Source organism: Humulus lupulus, chromosome 2 (genome assembly GCF_963169125.1).
Source record: "Humulus lupulus chromosome 2, drHumLupu1.1, whole genome shotgun sequence".
NCBI classification, from domain to species: Eukaryota; Viridiplantae; Streptophyta; class Magnoliopsida; order Rosales; family Cannabaceae; genus Humulus; species Humulus lupulus.
The window spans coordinates 193,231,540-193,237,409 of record NC_084794.1 but is presented as its reverse complement, the minus strand read 5'-3'; positions in this window follow the sequence as shown (position 1 = coordinate 193,237,409).

Here is a 5,870-nt window from a genome sequence, read left to right as displayed (position 1 = left end):
TGCTACTGGACTTCCAGCGAGTGGGTAAGTGCCTCCCCGAACCTTGTCCCTTTTTTGTTTTATTTTTTCTTTCTTTTTCTTCGTTTCTCATCATATTCCTCCGGGTGGCAAGACCTTTCGCTCAAAATCCCCTCACCCCGTTCATCATGGAACGGAGGAAGTTCTACTCCGGGCTGAGCGCGGAGGACTTGGACGTAGGAGGCTACGTCACCACGGACAACCTCCGACTAGTCGGGATGCTCGCGGCCACCCAAACTATTGTCATCCCGAACCTTTGGGGAATCCAGTGCGAGAAGAACGTCGCCATCCGGGAACAGCTGGCCTTGAACCACATTGCAGAAGTGGAGAAGGCGGCGCAAGCTGACGCGGCCAAGCAAAAAAGGGACCAGGCCCAGACGAAGGTGACCACTTCGGAGGAGCTGGAGGAGCTCTTCGAGGACGCCCTACCGAACACGGGGAATCCCGGGGCTAGCGTATCGGGGTGAGGTAACTCCCCTTTAATCTTGACTTATGCTCCTTAAGTCGGGGACTTAGCTAGGGAAGGTTAGTACTCCAAGGCCCCGCGTTCGGGGCTGACGGGGAGATGAGACCTTCGTCTCCCGTCCCTGTAGGCTCGGAGGTTCTTATGTTCTTATCCGGGTTCCTTCAGTACGGGAATTTCCTAAACCCGGACAACATGGGGGATCGAGTCCATTCCTTCGCTTTAGAGGAGTTGAGTCGCTCCTGGGGCATAGATGAGGGTTCGTCCCGAGTCATTATTAGTTTTGATGTTAATTCTTTTGGTTTTCCATACTAATTCTCTTTTCTGTGCTTTTGCAGGAGACTCCGGCATGTCTACCCCCGCAAGCGAAATGAGGCAGCTCCTCAAGGACAGGGCGGCCAGGAAAGCAGCCAGAAAGGCAAACGAGGTGGCGGGCCTGGACCCAAACCTCAACAAGAAAGCGCCCGGGGAGGAACTTCGACCCGGCGGGGGAGCCCTTGCCGTGGTCCCCATTCAGATTGTGGACCCGACTGCAGTCTCCGACTCCGCCCAACACTCGGTGATTGACTTGGAGACAGGTGCAGCAGCCAGCCAAAGTTCTGGGAAAAGGGGCCTGGACGCTAGCGCTGAGGAGGCCAACACCGGGAAGAAGAGGCCCCGGACGAGGCGGGCTGGCTCGGCCGACGAGTCGCACGGCGAGAGTTGGCTTGCCGCGAAAGAGATTCCCGCACTGCCGATTCTCCCCATATGTTCGGCACTACTCGAGGAGGGGGAAGCCGTTGTGCGGGATGAGCAGTCCCGACTGATTAACCGGACCTGGGAGAATGGTCGGGGCTAGAGAGACGAAACATACAAGGCACTGACGATCTGCCGTCAGGTCGAGTTCGCGAAGCGTCCAGCGGTGTTCAGCGCCCCTCAGCCGATCGTGGATCGGCCAGCCGCCGAGACGGGCTTCCGCCCTAAGCTTGGGCAGGACACGGCCCCCCTGGCAGCGAACCTGCTGGACCAGGTGGGGAACACCATGTCCAACCTCCAACTCAAACGGTACGCCACAATAGCCAATCCGGACGTGCTGTTTATCTCCCAGGCTCTCTGTCACCAGGCCACCGCGGTAAGTTTTACTTGTCTTTTTCTTCCCTCCTCTTATTTGTTAATAATGATTTCTCCTAACTTTTCTTTGCTCCAGGTTGATTTGTTGTCTCATCGGAGTGCTAATCTGGTGGTCGAGCTGGCCATGAAGATGGAGACAGTTAAGCTGGAGGTGGAGGTGGCCGTAAACCAGAGGGAGGCCGCCAAGGAGGCCCTTGCCAGGGAGACAGCCCAGGCTTGGGCGAACCGTGAGGAGTTCGAACGCGTCAAGGCTGGGCTGGAAGAGGCTTTGTCCCGGAAGGGAAACGAGGCCAATGAGAGGGCAACCCTTCTAGAGGTGGCCGCGGCTCAGTCTGCTCGAGACAAGGAGGAGATCCAGACCTTGACGACACGGGTCCGTGAACTGGACGATTCTCTCCGCGAGGAGAAGACGACGCATGAAGAGGCGCGCCGCGAGAAGGAGGAGGCGGACGGCATGCTGGAGGTCACCTTCGAGGAGGCCATTTACATGGCTTGGCGCAAGGACAAGAACATGAACCTCCTGGTCTTCCCCGATCCGGAATCGAAGAGGGCCGAGTTCGAGGCCAAGGAAAAGGAAGACGCGGAGCTTCTGGGGGATGAAGCCTAGGCCCAGATCTTCACCTTATCTCTTCTCTATCTTTTTGTTGTAATTTTGTAATAACTTTTCCGGACGCGTATGCGTCCAAAACACTTTGTATTGCTTTCTCCGGTATCTATATTTTTTTTTTGTTATTCCTTGAGTAGAAATTTCATTTTATTACCGTGTCTGACTGATTCAGAGGGTTTGGTCCCGGTTCCAACGGCCTGGACTAGACCAACTGACTAGCTTGTCGAGTTTTCAGACCTAACCGCCAAGTTTCCAATCCCGTCTCCAACGGCCCGGGCCAACGTGGCTGAGTTTATTTTGGAAGCTTATTCTCCCTTTACCAGTTGTAGGCCACGACCTTGCCCTGGGGCATACCGGATGCTTCTCTCTCCCGAACATCGCTCGTCCGAAGTGGGACCAGCCTTGGGCTCGGTCCTTTTAACTTACACCCCCGGACATCATTTGTCCGGGGTGGGACCAGCCTTGGGATTGGTCCTCTTTACTTTATACCCCCAGACATCGCTCGTCCGGGGTGGGACCAGCCTTGGGCTTGGTCCTCTTTAATGTATACCCTCGGACATCATTCGTCTGGGGTGGGACCGGCCTTAGGCTTGGTCCCTTTAATTTATACCCCCCGGACATCGTTCGTCCGGGGTGGGACCGGCCTTAGGCTCGGTCCGCATTTATTTATACCCCCAGACATCGTTCGTCCGGGGTGGGACTGGCCTTAGGCTCATTCCTCTTTAATTTATACCCCCGGACATCGCTCGTCCAGGGTGGGACCAGCCTTGGGCTTGGTCCGCTTTGATTTATACCCCCAGACATCGCTCGTCCGGGGTGGGACTAGCCTTGGGCTTGGTCCGCATTGATTTATACCCCCAGACATCGCTCGTCCGGGGTGGGACCAGCCTTGGGCTTGGTCCGCATTGATTTATACCCCCGGACATCGTTCGTCCAAGGTGGGACCGGCCTTAGGCTTGGTCCCTTTAATTTATACCCCCCGGACATCGTTCGTCCAGGGTGGGACCAGCCTTAGGCTCGGTCCGCATTGATTTATACCCCCGGACATCGTTCGACCGGGGTGAGACCGGCCTTAGGCTCGGTCCTCTTTAATTTATACCCCCGGAAATCGTTCGTCCGGGGTGGGACCAGCCTTGGGCTTGGTCTGCATTGATTTATACCCCCGGACATCGCTCGTCCGGGGTGGGACCAGCCTTAGGCTTGGTCCGCATTGATTTATACCCCTGGACATCGCTCGTCCAGGGTGGGACCAACCTTGGGCTTGGTCCGCATTGATTTATACCCCCGGACATTATTCGTCCGGGGTGGGACCAGCCTTAGGCTCGGTCCTCTTTAATTTATACCCCCGGACATCGCTTGTCCAGGGTGGGACCAGCCTTGGGCTTGGTCCGCATTGATTTATACCCCCGAACATCGTTCGTCCGGGGTGTGACCGGCCTTAGGCCCGGTCCTCTTTAATTTATACCCCCCGGACATCGCTCGTCCGGGGTGGGACCGGCCTTAGGCTCGGTCCGTATTGATTTATACCCCCGGACATCGTTCGTCTGGGGTGGGACCAGCCTTAGGCCCGATCCTCTTTAATTTATACCCCTCGAACATCGTTCGTCCAGGGTGGGACCGGCCTTAGGCTCGGTCCGCATTGATTTATACCCCCGGACATCGTTTGTCCGGGGTGGGACTGGTCTTAGGCCCGGTCCTCTTTAATTTATACCCCCCGGACATCGTTCGTCCGGGGTGGGACCGGCCTTAGACTCGGTCCGTATTGATTTATACCCCCGGACATCGTTCGTCTGGGGTGGGACCAGCCTTAGGCCCGATCCTCTTTAATTTATACCCCCCGGACATCGTTCGTCTGGGGTGGGACCAGCCTTAGGCCCGATCCTCTTTAATTTATACCCCCGGACATCGTTCGTCCAGAGTGGGACCGGCCTTAGGCTCGGTCCTCTTTAATTTATACCCTCGGACATCGCTCGTCCGGGGTGGGACCGGCCTTAGGCTTGGTCCCACGGGGTTTGTATCACCCGGACCTCGTTGGTCCGAGCCGGGACTAGCCTGAGCTTGCGCCTCACTGGGTATTTTCTCATATCCGGGATACCCCCCGCAAGTGAGCGGAGACTGGTTTGGGGTCACTTAAGGAAGATTCTCATTGTTCAACAATATTTCTTTATGATGTTTTGTACACGCCATTTTTATTATTCGAAGGGGGTCTCCCTGAGGCGTACATTTTTTACAATGAAAATATAAAATTGGAACACGCTCTCCTGACTACTGATAGTATTGACGAAGATGTTCCGCATTCCAGGCTCGCGGGACTTCCGAGCCATCGAGCCGCTTTAAGCGGTATGTCCCGGGGCACACTTCATGTTGGATTTCGTACGGCCCTTCCCAATTCGGGCCCAGAACCCCTACTCTCGGATCTTGAGTAGCAGGGAAGACTCTTCGCAAGACCAAGTCACCGGTTCCAAACTTTCAGCTTTTCACTTTGGAGTTGAAATGTCGCGTGATCTTGCCTTGGTACATCTTTAGCTGCACTTGCGACTCCTCCCGGATCTCCTCGATGAGATCCAGCGATTCCTGGAGTAAGGCGTGGTTCTGGGCGGGGTCATATGTGTCTCTTCGGTGAGACGGAATGGCCATTTCGATGGGGATGACGACTTCACATCCATAGACCATGGAGTAAGGAGTGTGGCCGGTTGATGTCCTCTCGGTCGTCCGGTAAGCCCACAGCACGCGGGGCAGCTCTTCGGGCCATTTGCTCTTGTAGGCCTGAAGCTTTTTCTTCAGCGTCCCTTTTAGGATTTTGTTCACAACTTCTACCTGCCCGTTTGCTTGGGGCTTGGCGACTGCGGAGAAGCTCTTGACGATACCATGTCTCTCGCAAAAGTCCGTGAAGTGGGTGCTGTCGAACTACTTCCCGTTATCAAATACAATTTTGTAGGGGAGGCCGTACCGACACACTATGTTGTTGATGACGAAATCCAAGGCCTTCTTCGAAGTGATTGCGTTCATGGGCTCCGCCTCAACCCACTTGGTGTAGTAGTCCACGGCCACGATGGCATACTTCACTCCTCCTTTTCCGGTTGGGAGCGATCCTACCAGATCGATCCCCCACACCGCGAAGGGCCAGGGGCTAGTCATCATGGTTATTTCTGTCGGGGGGGCCCATGGGACTTGTGCGTATCTCTGGCACTGTTCACACTTGTGGACGTAATCGATACAATATTTTTTCATGGTCGGCCAGAAGTATCCTTGGCGCAGGATCTTTTTGGATAGACTGGGCCCGGCTGTATGATCTCCGCAAAAGCCTTCGTGCACTTCATGCATGATGGCGCTTAGCTCTGTCCTGGACACACACCTGAGTTAAGGTATGGACAACCCCCGGCGATATAGTTTTCCGTCCATCATGACATATCGGTGGACCTGGTATTGAAGCTTCCTGGCTGCGGCCCTGTCTGCTGGCACTTCCCCGGCTGTCATATAGCGGATAAGTGGTCCCATCCAAGACGTGGAGTTGTCGACGGTGTGGACCGTGGGGGCCCTGATGCTTGGGACGGGGAGATGGTTGACGGGGACTAGCCCGGCCAGTTCAGCTTCAGCATCGGTGGCCAGCTTTGCTAGTGTGTCCGCGAAGACATTTTGCTCTCTGGGGATCTGGCGGATGGAGTGCTTTGT